The sequence below is a fragment of the Dipodomys ordii genome, unplaced genomic scaffold (genome assembly GCF_000151885.1).
Source record: "Dipodomys ordii isolate 6190 unplaced genomic scaffold, Dord_2.0 Scaffold60, whole genome shotgun sequence".
Lineage (NCBI taxonomy): Eukaryota > Metazoa > Chordata > Mammalia > Rodentia > Heteromyidae > Dipodomys > Dipodomys ordii.
Window position 1 is genome coordinate 7,361,269 of NW_012267276.1, and position 13,004 is coordinate 7,374,272.

General features: G+C 39.3%; 1 protein-coding gene across 1 annotated transcript in view; it reads right to left on the bottom strand.

Annotated features, from left to right (window-relative positions):
- Fat4 (FAT atypical cadherin 4) overlaps positions 1-13,004 on the bottom strand; it is a 190,065-nt gene that overhangs the window by 171,198 nt on the left and 5,863 nt on the right. The gene's annotated exons all lie outside the window — the stretch shown is intronic.

Here is a 13,004-nt window from a genome sequence, read left to right on the forward strand (position 1 = left end):
GAGATGGAAGGAGAGGGGAGACAGAGGGAAGACATGAGTGAGACATGGAAATGGGTCACCCAGGCTGAGGACAGAGGGGACAGAGCCTGAAAGGCTGAGACCAGAGACAGGGTCTGCACTGAGAACTGCAGTTGCTATTTGCAGCATACAGGAGAATTCAGTGCCTTGACAGCAAAATCATCAACTAGAGCAGTCACCTGCAGGCCCATGAGTCTCTATAAATGCCTGCCTTTTTCTTTTAGAAAAAAAAAAATAGGAAAGCTCTGAGTGAGATAATCTCAGGGCTAACTCTCACATTGACCACAGTAAATTTTAAGGTATTTTGGCATGTAGGAGGTGAGAACACATGGAACTGATGAAAAGGGCTGGTCAGCCATACATGGAGGAATCGAGAACTGCAGAAGAGGAATGAGAGGAGGTGGGATGAGGAGGCAAGAGTGAAGGTTGAGCTTCAGATGGAATGGAAGACAGGGTCAAATACCAGAAGTCTTGAAAAAAACTTCCCAGACTTCCTTGTTATATCATACATCATGTAATATATGTTATAGGAAATACGTGACCTAAATACGATACTGTAGGATATATTTAATGAAAAGAATGTTCTATGCAAGGGGAAGAAGGGCAGGAAGCACCTTGGAGAGGGAACTTTGTGCTCTTGGAAATGGAGTAGAGCCAGGACAGAGGAAAGGGTGTCACAGAACCACTAGGAGGAAGAGATGTCAACGTCATAGACCCAGGGAGTGAACACAGCTAGGAGGAGAGATGTCCAAATATACTTTGAAGACTTTGGAAAGAAATCTGATTTGCATAAGATGAAAACAAAGTGAAGTGCCAAAGATGATATCAAGACAGGCACTCACAATCCTAGCTACTCAGAAGGCTGAGATTGGAGGATTGAGCTTCAAAGCCAGCCCAGGCAGAAAAGTCCATGAGATTTTATCTCCAATTAACCACCAAAATGCCAAAGTGGAATTGTGGTTCAATAGGTAGAGTGCCAACCTTGAGAGAAAAGCTAAAAGACAGTGCCCAGATGCTGAGTTCAAACCCAAACCCAGTATGCCACGCGGTGGTGGGGAGGGGAATCGGGGGAGGGATGAAAAATGATGTCCCATGACTTTTACCTGAGCAACCAGAAGACTGTAATTGCCATCAGTTGAAAAAGCCAAAAATGGCTCTGTGGCTCAAGGGGTAGAGGGCTAGCCTTGAGCAAAGCTCAGAGACAGTGCCCAGGCCCTGAGTTCAAGCACCAGGACTGGCAAAAAAAAAAAAAAGCCAATTAAACTTAGCACCAGTAGCTCATACCTGTGATCCTATCTACTCAGGTGGCTGAAATCTGAAGATCATGGTTCAAAGTATCTCAGTCAAGAAAGTATGTGAGAGTCTTATCTCTAATTAATCACAAAAAGTGCCAGAAGTAGAGTTGTAGCTCAAATGGTAGAGCCCCAGCCTTGAGCAAACAAACAAATAAAAAAGAACTTCAGGGACAGCGTGTAGTTCAAGCTTCAGGACCAACACCAAAAAAAATTTAAAAAGTCATTGGAACAATGAGTAAGTATTGTGTTTAGTGTCTAAATATAGAAGTCAGGAGAGTATGGTAGATTTGGTAGTCGTGTGTGTGTGTGTGTGTGTGTGTGTGTGTGTGTGTGTGTGTGTGTTTAAATTGTTGTTCAGCATCTTGATTGATTGCATCCTCTGGGTAATGAGAACATATTGAAAAGAGAAGAATTTCAAGAATTGATTCTCATGACCTTCAAACATTTACAGTTTAAGAAGTCAGAGAAAAGCTGGTAAAAAGAGATTGAAAAGAATGTGGTCAAACACATAAAAAAGACAAAAAGCCACTGATACTGATGATTTGGAAGTTGAAAGTATTTAACCAAAGTGAGAAAACCACTCATTCAAATGTTCTCAGTTAGGTGCTGATGGCTCACACCTGTAATTCTAACTCCTCAGGAAGTTGAGGTCTGAGGATCACAATCTAAGGCCAGCCTAGACAGAAAATTCCTTGTGACTTTCATCTCAAATTACACAGAAAAAAATTGAAAGTAGAGATGTGGTTCAAGGGGTGGAACACCAGCCAACACCAACCAGTATAAACGCCAAGCAAAAGCACAAGGCCCTAAGTTCAAGCTCCAATACTGACAGACACATACCCAAAAAAATGCTCTGTGGGTTCAATAAGTGAGCTTGGAGAAATGACACTAGATCCAGCAATGTGCCAAGGTCGCTATTGACCTTGGTAAGAGTAACCTCACTGGAGGGTCAGGAGCCAAGCCTGTTATAAATGATTTAAGAGATGATGAGAAGAAAAGAGACAGGCATAGGCCAATTGTTCAAAACAGTATTGCCAAAATTGGTAGGTGGAAGGAAGTGAGTCAGTAGCTTGGAAAAATGGAAATCCACTCCTGTCTAGGGTTTAATAAATCAAAACAAAGAATGGACAGTTATAAGTATAATCTAAAGAAAGACAGAGCTAAAAGTGATCCAAATACCAGGCAATCACCTAAATTGCCTTGGCTCCTAATCTGTTCTTTATGGAAATATATAGAATGATGGAAACTTTTGGGGTGGCAACAACAGTATGCTATAAGGAATACAGAAAGTACTAATTATTCTTAAGGAGCTGTGCTGTGTTGGGATTAACAGAACCTAGAATCAGAATACTGACAAGCTTCTTTCTAAATGTTTCTGTGTTATCTCTTTCTCTCTTTTCTCTTTTCTGCTGTGTGTGTGTGTATGAATTTTCCATGAGATTTTTATTATTATTTGCTTAAGACTAGTATCTGCCATTTGAGCCACAACTCTGCTTCTGGCTTTTGGTGGTTAACTGGAGATAAGATTCTCACAGACTTTCCTACCTGGGCTGGCTTGGAAGCTTGATCCTTAGCTTTCAGTCTCCTGAGTTGCTAGGATTACAGGCATGAGCCACCAGTGCCTAGCTTCAAGTTGTTCTTAAAAGCTTTAAAATATTCAGTTTTTACTCATTGTTTCTGAGGTGTATGTATGTTTGTAAACAAGTCTCTGTAAACAGGAAGATTAGCTTCCTATAGTCAATTCTTGTTTACCATATATGTCACCTGGAAGTTTGACATATTTCATTTTCATAATCTGAATGTCCAAATTGGACACAGGCATTAACATCAAGGTAAATGCGACTCTCTTTGCATAAAGGATGCATGGAAGTTCATACATAATTACCAGTGTACATGTTATAAAGAATATTTGGTTTGTTTGTTTGATTTAAAATATTTTGTACCTGTACAGGGGCTTGAACTCTGGGCCTTGCATATTCTCTTAGATTTTCCTCTCAAGGCTAGTACACAGCTCCATGACAGCTCCACTTCCAGCTTTCAGTTAATTGGAGATGAGTCTCTCAGACTTTCTTGCTCGAGCTGGCTTTGATCCATGGTCCTCAGATCTCAGCCTCCTAAGTAGCTAGGATTACAGGCATGAGCCAGTAGCACCCATCTATAATGCACAATTGTATAACAGGATATGAATGTTCTTCTAGTAGTCCACATTCTTATTTCATATGCTGTTAATGGTGGCTGCTGTTGCCAGAAATGATACCCTGAGAGCATTCAAGAACAGTTACCGCAGACTGTTTATTTGGTATCCTTTAAGCAACTTTCAAGTTCATCTGGACCCATGTCCCTTGACCACTGATCTTTTTGTTTCCACTCACAAGCTCCTGTGGCGAGGTCTAGTTATTGCAGGGAAGATGGAAAAGAGCTGAGCCCAGGCTTTATTAATTCTTGGAATAGAGGGCGCACTCCTGGGCCCATTAGTCTTCTATGTCATTAACACAGCAATACTTCACAACTAATGAGTGCCCTGGGCAGTATTTCATTCTAACGATGACAAAGTGCAAGCTACAGACAAAGCAGTGAAAAACCCTAAGCTCAGAAATAATCCTAAGCTCAGAAGTAATTTTCAGAAGCACTCCAAGTACAGTGACCTCAAAACCTACTGGGACAATAAATGATGTAAAGGATGAAGGTTTTAATAATGGCAAAAAATAAATAAATAAAGGAAATACCCAGCAAGTTCCTCTTTAGATAGGTTTTGCCTTTATGTATGTGTGTGTGTGTGTGTGTGTGTGTGTGTGTGTGTGTGTGTATATATATATATATATATATATATATATATATCAGCAGAATACCAGACCAGATCAGGCATATTTTACAGATATTATCTATGGTATGTGTGTGTGTGTGTGTGTATGTGTGTGTGTGTGTGTGTCCTGAATATTTTTGCTCAAGGCTAGTGCTGTACCAATTGAGACACAGCTCCACTTCTGGCTTTTTAAGTGCTTAATTGGAGATAAGAGTCTCATGGACTTTCTTTGCCCAGGCTGACTTCAAATCTCACACCTCAGTCTCCTAAGAAGCTAGGATTATAGATGTGAGCACAGGAATGAGCACCAGCGCCTGGCTCTCCACAGATATTGAATATATGCAGCATGGACTACAAAACACAGTTGTTTGTGTCTTAAGAACTGTAAAGTCTGGGAAATACTGGTGGCTTACACCTGTAATCCTAGCTACTCTGGAGGCTGAGATGTGAAGATTACAGTTCAAACCCATCCCAGGTAAGAAAATCTGTGAGACTCATCTCCAATTAACCTGTGAAAAGTTGGAAATGGAGGTATAGTTCAAGTAGTAAGAGTATCAACCTTGAGTAAAACAATTAAGCAACAGTGCAAAGCCCTGAGTTCAAACCCTAGTACTAACACACACCCAAACACACATATACACTCACACACACACACACACACACACACACACAAAAGACCTTATTAAGCCCTTTAATTTGCAGCATCTTTTCCAATATATTTTAAAGTACATCAAGAAGAAATAAAACAAATCAGTAAATAATCACCCATTGTTTAAAAAAAGAGCAGATGAAACCCTAAAAAATCTTCCTTCCTTAATATAGTCTCCATTTTTATCCCCTCCATTCCAACATCAGGACACAGCACAGAAAGGTGTGACACACCTGTAATCCCACCACTCAGGAGGCTGAGATCTGAGGATTTAAATTCAAAGATAGTCTTGGCAGACAAATCCAAAGGAACTAATTTCCAGTTAAATAGCAAAATGCAGACCTGGCTCAAGTATTAAGAGTGCCAACCTTGGGCAAAAAACGTAAGGAATAGCACCCCAGGCCCTGAGTTCGAGCTGTAGTACCAGCACAAAACCAAATAAATAAACTAAGAACAGGCACCTACTGCTTCCAGACTGGGCAGTGCTGTGAGGGGGAGGCCCCAGCAAGTCCTGTGTTGGCCACCCATCCCTAGGCCCTACTCTCTTCTCACCTCCACCCCTCCAGCAAACATCCTCTCTTCAATCTAAGGTCTAGCTGGCATCACCAAACTACCACTGGAAATGACCTAAAATGGGCATTTTCCCTTATTTCATATACAAGATAATGTTTCTTAACAAACACAAAAGTGAAAAAAACAATTCTTTAAAGCATACATTTTCTTATATCTACAAAGTACAGGACACATCTCTTAACTAAGCCTGCATATTGCTCCGACTTTCTAGAACAGTGGCTATGAATACAAATTCTAGAGTTATCCAAATCTGGAAGAAAACCTATGTTCTATCTAAATGAACTTACTTAACTTTTTTGCAGGGAAGGGGGATTGCATAGTTTCCCATAACCATGAAATGGTGATGGTATTATTTGCAATTAAGTTTTAAATAATAAAGTTGTTTTAAAAGCACTTTCATATATCCAAACGTACAACTAGTAATAGTCATAAAGTAAGTGTCAATAATTACTGTATTTTCTATCACATACCCAGCTCTCTTTAGAATAGTATCAGGTTTGTTTGTTCATTTAATTTTTTTGTCCCAGCCCTGGGGCTTGGACACATGGCCTGGGTAAAGTTCTGTGTTTTCCCACTTGAGGCTAGAACTCTATCATTTGGGTCACAACTCCACTTGTAGCACATTGGTGATTAATTGAAGAGTCTCATAATCTTTCCTGCTCTGACTGGCTTTGAAGCCCAATCATCAGGTCTCTGTCTCCTGAGAGGCGTAAGCCACTAGCTCCTGGCTAAACTGTGTGACCACCAGTGACCTGACTAATACCGTCCTCACTTCTGTTAGGAATCTTTATGTTTTCCTTGTAAGAATGATTTATTATCCAACTACTAAAACAGTCTAGTTTTTTTAAAAGAATCACATTCCACCCACCTAATACTCAAACCCTGCTTTTATTATTTTTTATTAATAAGTTTTTAGTGTGAAAATACCATATAGAGGAGCTACAATTACATGAGCAAGGTAATGAGTACATTTCTTATCAAGCATTGTTGCCTCCTCCTCTGTTTCCCCTTCCCATCCCTGCCTTCCCATCCCACCCCCCAACCACGCGCCCCCCCCACCACCCCGGTCAGCCAAAGTTGTAAAGTTTGTTTTTCGACATAACGATTTGTACATCTCATTGTTGTAATGGGACCACCTATATCCCTATTTAAACAATTTGTTTTTTTCCCTTCCCCTCCACAAATTATACCAACATCAAATACAGTGAAAACAGGGGTTGTACCGTGGGGGAGGGACATACAAAGCAGCAAAGAAATCATCTTATAAATATGTTAGAAACAATAGCAAAAAAGAAAAACCACTTGAGTCCTTATCTTGGGGTTTCTTTTGTCTAACATTAAGCTATCTGATCTTTTCTGCTTGTTTCACACATATACTAGTTATTGCAAATAAGGGAAGCCATGGCACCTATGTTTCTTTAGGCCTGGCTTACTTCACTTAATATAATTTTTTTCAGGTCTTTCCATTTCCTAACAAATGGGGCAATGTCATTCTTTCTGATGGAGGCATAGAATTCCATTGTGTATATATACCACATTTTCTTGATCCATTCATCTACTGAGGGGCATCTGGGTTGGTTCCACAGCTTAGCTATGGTAAATAATGCTGCAACGAACATAGTTGTGCTGGTAGCTTTAGTATGGTCTTGTTTGTGATCATTTGGGTAAATGCCCAAAACTGGGATTGCTCTCAAATCCTGCCTTTAATGTCTTATTACTAGTGAATCTTTTCTGTTTTATTGAAGTGCCGAAATCTCAGTAGCAAACAACTGCCTCTCTCTCACACACACACTGTAGATTGTGCACTGTCCCCTAGGTAAACCAAAATCCTGTGTCAGGAGATCCAGACAGCCAAAAATGTGTTCTAATGACAGAAAACACTGCATGGCTCATTTAGTGTGTTGACACATGTAGTAAAGGTAGAGAAGAAACAGCTATTATCTTACACAAATCAGAATAGCAGCTTTGAAATATTTTAGCAGTAACTGTATTTATTGCCAGGTATTCACAGTAAAAATCAAATGCCATTTCCAAAACACAGCCAGACACCAGTGGCTCACACCTATAATCCTAGCTACTCAGGAGGCTGAGATCTGAGGATTGCAGTACAAACCCAGCCCAGCAGAAAAAGCTATACAACATTTATCTCCAATAAACTACTCAGAAAAAGCCAGAAGTGGCACTATGGCTCAAAGGGTAGAACACTAGCCTTGAGCAAAATGAGACTCAGGGACAGTGCCCAGGCCCAGAGTTCAAACCCCAGGAATGGCAGCAGGGGTGAGGAGGAGGAATAAAGTAATTAAAAATAATGAAACAGCTTGGCACTGGTGGCTCATGCCTGTAATCCTAACTGCTCAGGAGGCTGAGATCTGAGGGTTGTGGTTCCAGGCCAACCCTGTCAAGAAAGCCCATGAGACTATCATCTCCATTTAACCACCAAATATGCTGGAAGTGGAGTGTGGCTCAAGTGATAGAGTGTCACCCTTGAACATTAAAAGCTCAAGTATGGATCTCAAGCCCTTAGTTCAAGCCCCAGAATCACCAGTACAAAAAAAATTAAGACAGAAAGAAAAATATCCCTTTAAAAAAACAATAAAATAATAATTATAATAAATCAAGACTCCGATTACAATATCTTTTGTGGCAAAGATCAAATGATGCTCTGAAAATGTTGTTCTCTACCTAAAAATTGTGGTCTCAAAGGAAAGCATGTGTTGGAATTGTACATTGAACTAGTTGTTTTATTGTGAAATATTATTTTCACATGAAAGAAAAGCTCCTCAGGAACTAATTTTCAATAAACAAACAAACCTACTATTCAAGGCAAGGAAGTGTAGCTTAAGCTGATATAAAACATTTCAAGTTTTGAGTCATCTTTAACCATCGCCACTAAGGTCAAAGGCAGCATACTTAAGGACTTTTCTATAACTGATGAACTGATATTGAAGCAGACCTCAATATCAGTGGAAAAGAATAATACATTCTGGCGATGGATCTACACAGTTATAATGATGGCACCAAGAATAAAGGGAAAACGCAGATCTTCATTAAAAAGCATTGGGCCAACTTTATAGGCACACACAGAAGAAAGAAATTAGCCCTCTATCTATTATTTTAGACCTTTGCCTCTTACTTATATAAAATTTAGCTTGAAATAGATTAAAAGTTTAAATGTAAAACCTGAAACTATGAAATCATTAGAAGAAAACAGAAAATGCTTCAAGACATTCGTTTTGGCAATGGTTTTGGCAAAGACAATAAAAGCAACAATTGACAAGTGGGGTACTTCAAACTAAAAAGCTTCAATACAGCATGGGAGAAAATGTATTCATGGAAGAAAATATTTTCCAATTATACATCTGAAAATACATAAGTAAATAGCAGAAATGAATTATTGGATTAAATCATGATAGCAGATCTGAACAGACGATTCTCAAAAGAAGACAAAATAAATGACTGTTGAAAAATATACAACAGCTGCACACCAGAGGCTCAAGCCTGTAATCCTAGCTACTCAGGAGGCTGAGTGAGATCTGAGGATCAAGGATCGAAGCCAGCCTGAGCAGGAAATATCCAAAAAAATCTTATCTCCAATTAACCACCAAAAAGCCAAAAGTGGAGCTGTGGCTCAAGTGGTAGAGCACTAGCCTTGAACAAAAAACAAACCTCAGGGACAATGCCCACACCCTGAGCTTAAGCTCAGAATTAGCACAGTAAATAAATAAATAACCAACTTGAACCTAGCCAAGTAGTACAACTTGCAGACCAAGCCACGTTAATACACAGACCCTGGAGGAGAACTCAAGAACCAAGAAATATAAACTAACAAGACAAGTATGAAAGACATGGGAGAAGTTCCTTCAAAACTTAAAATGAGAGTGATGGTAAGACCCAGTAATCTTACCACTGGAAATATAAACAAAAGCAATGATCAGTGTATTGGAGGTATATCTAAATTCCCATGTCACTCTTTTTATTTTTTTAAGTTTAGAAGATATCAGTACCAGAGGTCTAAAACATGTGCTGTTGGGGAGGTAGGGGAGGCTAGGAAAGAGGGGTACAAGGAGAGGAGGGCGGATAAATGGAGAAAGGAAGAGTGTGTGAATGCAGCCATAGCACGCACTGTGTTGTGTGAAAATGATGTCCCTTAACTTGTGGGGAGGGATGGGGTTGGGAAATGGAGGAGGAGGATGGAAGGGGTAACAGTGATCAGGATGCAATGTACTCATAAACTGGCATGTGGAATTGCAGCCCCTTTGTACAATTACTTAAGGATCATAAAAGTAAAAAGGGAAAGAAATAAAGTAGTCTTTAAGTAAGATGAAAACATTGTGTCTAGTGCAGATTTTAACTAAATAAGCTTTATATTTTGCTTTAGTATTAAAAATAGAAAGTCTCAATAGATAAGACATCCCTAACCAAAAGCCCCTTTGGGTGGTTTTGAAGAGCACAGAAGAGTCCTGCAATTCAAAAGGTCTGAGAACATCACTTTGTACTGTCTAAACTGTAAACTCTACATCAGACTCCCCCACTCCATGTCCATGCTTTTGGAGGTTTCAGACATTTGTAGAGCAGAGGTAATTACTATGTTCAATTAATGATAGGATCAGATTTAACACTCCACTCATCCCCCCCACCCCCCAAGCTTTCTTGTGCCAATTTATTCCCCATGCAGGGACATATATTCAGATCTTAGCCATTCTACCCTCTCACTCAGAAAATGTGCTTCAAGTGTCTGTGGTGCAGCAGGTACTATAAAACTGAAGAAGCAAAGAGCAATAACAAAGTTCCTCATCTTTTGAGGTCCAGTTAGGACCTACCCACATGCCTTTTGGTAACACTTATTTTAAAAAAAATGAATGTTTACCTGGGTGTTGGTGACTCACACCTGTAATCCTAGCTGAGGCTGGGATCAGAAGATCACAGTTTGAAGCCAGCCAGGGCAAGAAAGTCTGTGAAATTCTAATCTCCAATTAACCATTTTAAAAGCCAGAGGTTGCTGTGGCTCAAGTGGTAGAGCTCCAGGTTTGAATGAAAAAAAGCTAAGGGGCCGCTCCCAGGTCCTAAGTTCAAGTACAATCACAGGCACAAGAAAAAATAAGTTTGCTAAGTTTGCTCTTGTGTCGGAGCTCAAAAACAATTGACAAGCCATGATAGAGACTTTATAGGAGCTACTCTAACAAAATCATGACTCTGCACGCGTCTGAATAAAAAAAAAAAGGAAAAATAAACCTGTGTCTTCAACTCAAAATGATGTCTTCAAAGGTCTTCCTATTCATGCCACCTCAAGCAGGGAGCTTGGAAAAGAATGCAGATTCAATGGTTTGCTTTTTACCTGTTGTCTCTCTGCTTAAAGCACACATGATCAACCACAACTCTGACCAGAAACCTGAGTGAGTAACTCTAAATCCTATCAGCATAAACACAAACTTATAAGTGAATTGAACATTCTGGGTGTGGATACAATTAAAAATCATCTCTAACAAACAGAGGTCATTCATAACTTCTTTTTGGCACAATTATAAATTGAGCAAAAGAAAAAAAAGAACACTTTTCTTGTCTATCTTTGAAAAATACAAGCAATAAGAATATGAAATTTAAACTCCCAACTACTGCTGTCAATATTCTTTGGAATAATTTTTTTAAATTGCTTTCAAGTTCAGAGTGCCTGGACATTGGAATGTAAACTCAGTTTTCAATTTCAGTCCTTAAGTTCACAGACAATATTCTGACACAATGTTTTGCATTTTTTAAAAATCATATTGAATTCTCCTTAGGTTTTTAAATGAATGAATTACAGTTTGTATGATAACTTTTAACTGATGTTACTTGATGTTAAAAATAGGGACAGTGTCATCTATTACTGGCAACATCATTTTAATGACTATTTTTCCTACCTCATACCTTTCAGAGGCAATGTTATTCAAGATATATTGCCTGTCTAATGAACAAAGAACAATGAACAATAATGAACTTGAACACAGATTCTCATTCTACATAGTATTCTAAAGTATTCTAATAGAATCTGTACAGTATTCTAATAAACTGCAATACCCTGAACTAAACAGCACCTAGTAATGTAACTGTTTTAAACTTGAACAAAGTCATCCAAAGCCCAAACTGCTTGCCTTCAATAAATATTTTGACTTTCTATTTAAATCTCTTCACCAAAGAAATCTAGAGAAAAAAATAGTAGACATAGAGTTTGATATTTAGAGAGTAAAATAAAATTACACATTAAGTCGTGATAAACTCTGACATGAGCCAAACCAAACCACTCCTATATTTCAGATTTTGTTTTGCCAGTCCCGGGGCTTGAATTCAGGGCCTAGGCACTGTCTCTGGGCTTCTTTTGCTCAAGGCTAGTACTCTACCACTTGAACCAGAGCTCCATTTCTGACCTTTTCTGTTTGTGTAGTACTAAGAAGTGGAACCCAAGGCTTCATACATGCTGGGCAAGCTCTTTACCACTAAGCCACATTCCCAGCCTATATATTTCAGAATTTTCTAAAGAGCTAAATAAAACAGAGCCATGATCAGAGCTGGTGGCTCACATCTGTAAACCTAGTCAGTAAACTGAGATCTGAGGATTGCAGTTAGAAGCCAGCCCAGGCAGTAAAGTCCATGAGACTCTGATCTCAAGTGAACCAGGGAAAAGCTGGACGTGGAAGTATGGCTCTAGTGGTAGAGTGCCAGCCTAGAGCGAAAAACCAAATAATCAAAGATGCCAAGTTCAAGCCCCAATACCCACACAAAATATAAAATTAAATCAAAACAGCAGAAAAATAAGTAAAAGAAGGTAATTTATCTATAAACTTTCGGAACTATGCATATAAGATAAAAGTAAACCTCGCTTAGAATAATATATTTAAGAGTTACATCTACTAAGTATTCTTTTAATTGTCTCTACTTCCCAGTAAGACGTGGACAGCACAGATTCAGCCAGCTATCATGAAAATGAATGATGATGGGGAGCCTTACAGGATAAGAACAAATGAGCATTTAAAATGAAGCGAGCTCCCCACCTCCTCCCCAAAGAGAAAAGACCAAGAAAACAAACACACGAGCCTGTATTTCACCAGCATGTTGTGTTTGGGTGACCGCCAAGTATCACAAACCACATTTGATATTTTGTACTTTTGGCTGAGTAACAAGCTCTACAATATCTGTGAGGGAAGGTAGAAAAAAAACCCTAGAAGACAGCAAATGATACCTTCCCCAGTATCACTGGATCAAAACAGGACAATGATCAGCTCAACACAGGAAATAATTCAACTGAGAAAATACAATCAATGGGACCATGGAGGCTGTAACCTAGAGTTGTGATAGGAAAGGCCAAGTGTGGTATTCTCTTGGCTTGTACCGTGAAACACCAATCCCTTACCCATCAGCATGTACTTCTATATGGCATTACACAACTCCGTTTGGTTCATTCATAAAACATGATATGCTTTCAGGGGAGGAGAAAGGATGGACCTGAGTCAGAGGGTGGAGCTTAGAATGTACTTCAGATGATGTCAAGAGTCTCCTCCCAAACTTGGCTCAGCCCATCAGAATTACACACTTTTGAAAAAGAATATGCCAAGATTGCTAAGGACATGGCAGTTAACAGTATCCTTATGTAAGTTCTCACGCTGATCTCCAAATCTACTCATCCCCAAAAGCT